We start from the raw sequence: 2,283 nt of genomic DNA, 5'->3' as shown, positions 1-2,283 counted from the left end.
TTGTTTTATTTGGAAATAAATTGGTGAAGTTTTGTTGTTAAAGATTAAAATTGGTTGGTTAAGGAGAAAGAGGTGAGGATTTAATTAGGGAAAAAAAAGAAAGATTCTTTTTCTAAAAAAAAGAGAGAAAAAGGGGGGATTTAATGAGATTTGGAGGAGGAGAGAGAAGGTGGAGTTATTAGGGGTTTAAATGAACCTTGGGACCCGTGTACCAAAAGTAAAATTCTTTGGAAAAGAAAACAAGAGAGAGAAACCTAGAGAAATTTTGGAAGAAAAAAATAAAAGAAATTGTTTGGAAACCCTAGCCGCCGCCAACCCTAGCTCTGCCGCGCCGCCGTCGGATTCCAGCCAACTTGTACAAGAGCCCAGCCGCAACCCTCGAGCCGAACTCCCTTGTCCGTCCCGCGCCGCCGCGTCGAGTCGAGAGCTTCGAAGCCACGCAGCCCAGCAAGCCGTCGCCTTCGCGAATCGGAAGCCGCCGCGTCTCGCCGGCCGAACTCCCTCGTCCGCAAGCCGTCGCCTTCGCGATCGGAAGCCGCCGCGTCTCGCCAGCCGAAACCCGTCTGCAAGTCGTCGCCGAGCACCAGCTAAAGCCAGCCGTCGAAGTCACGGTATTAGCCGGATCACCCCGCGCCCCGTTCACGCGTAAACCCGACCCGACCGAGCCTCCGCTCCGCGACCCGAGCGACCCGCGTCCACACGCGCACAACACCTGCGCCCAAGCCGAGCCACATCCGCGTCGTAGCCGAGTCGCTTCCCTCCGTGCCGCGCCTGCCTGCGCCGTGTCCGAGCCGATCCCAGTCTTCAAGCCGAGTCGGTTCCTACTTCTCTAGCCGAGCCGATCCGCCTGCCCTTGAGCTGCCAGTCTGCTCCGGTTCCTTTTCACCTACTTTGGTAAGTCAAAAGTGTTTGTCACACCCAGCCAAGATTTGAAACTTTAATCTAAATAATTTTATTTGGACTAAATTAAATTATCGCTTAAAGAACGTCTTAGACCGAGTGACCTGGGAGTGTTGGAACTCCTTAGTAGGGGCTTAAGCACTTCAACCTCAACCGTGGGTAAGTCGCCTCAAGTAAGTCTTGGACCAAATTTTCCCTTGAGGGTAAATTACTAATTGTGAACTTTTGACCCATTTAGGACTTGCGCCGCTTGGGAAAGCGTGTTGTCACTGTTAGGACTCGTCGAGCAAATCTCCAGGTAAGAGATTTCTACTACTAGCTCTGTGATTAGAACCATGAGACCGATTACACCTCTAGTTATGCATGTTAAGGACTAGACTGTATAACACATGTAATTAATGAGAGCATTATGTGATTGATGATGTGGTTACATGATGGTATGATATTGTGATGATGTGACTTTTTGTAATTGTATGTTGGATATTGTGATGGTTTGTGAAATGGCGATTAGACTGGTTTGATTACATGATGATGCTATGTGCATGCATGTTATGGTTAGGGTACTTGTTAGCTTAGCCTATTAGAGTTGTACCTGCATGGGTGTCCTTCGGGATCACCACCTATTTAGGACTGTGTAGTGCGACGGGACGCCAGTCTAGCATAGATATAGATATGATTCGAGTGATTCAACGGGGTCCTCGCATCCCGATTGTCTTAGTGTTACCCCCGGGTTCACTACAGACCAGCATGTCCTAGGTGCTCCCTAGGGACACCGAAGACCAGATTTTCGTTCCTACGGGAGCGCATGTTGCACATGTTCGGAAACGTGCCAGAGATTGGGTACCATTTACAGGACTCTAATAGGAAGCTAACAGGCACCTAGTGGGACTAGTAGTGGGTCCCTTACTAAGTATTTTATACTCACTCTCTTCATGTCATGTTTTTCAGGTAGAGGCCGAGGTAGGGGCAAAGGCAAGCTAGCAAGCGACCAGAAGTGACCGTGGCGAGCCATAGGGATTTCTGCTTCCGCTTACACCTCGTTTTAGACATTTAGTACTTGAGTTTTGTTTTCTTCACTATTTACTATTTCATTTCTTTAAAAGTAGATAGGGCCCGAGTAGGATTTTAATATTTAATTACATTTTGTATATTACCCTGATTTGATTTTCATAAATAAATTTCTGAAGTTTTATTCGTTTTTACTAAACTTTATGGCTTAAATCATGTGTTTTACATTTAGTAATGACTTCCGCTCAGTATAAGGAGTTGGGTCGTTACAGTCCCTTCTAAATTTAATAATTTTTTTTAAAAAAGTTAAAGAGACCTTTTTAAAAGTGAAAAGATATTGAATCTTTTTACAAAGTATAGTAAAACCATTGAACT

The 2,283-nt window shown here is 45.8% G+C and overlaps 1 long non-coding RNA gene across 1 annotated transcript; it reads left to right on the top strand.

The window, feature by feature from the left end:
- The first annotated feature begins 244 nt into the window (after positions 1–244).
- Positions 245–1,947, top strand: LOC127144375 (uncharacterized). The gene is made up of 3 exons (XR_007816040.1): positions 245–894; positions 1,139–1,198; positions 1,849–1,947. It is a non-coding gene; the product is annotated as an uncharacterized LOC127144375 (long non-coding RNA).
- Positions 1,948–2,283: the final 336 nt, after the last annotated feature.

The sequence above is a fragment of the Cucumis melo genome, chromosome 12 (assembly GCF_025177605.1).
Source record: "Cucumis melo cultivar AY chromosome 12, USDA_Cmelo_AY_1.0, whole genome shotgun sequence".
NCBI classification, from domain to species: Eukaryota; Viridiplantae; Streptophyta; class Magnoliopsida; order Cucurbitales; family Cucurbitaceae; genus Cucumis; species Cucumis melo.
The sequence above is the reverse complement of the archived record's forward strand: the minus strand, read 5'-3'. Positions and strand labels throughout refer to the sequence as shown.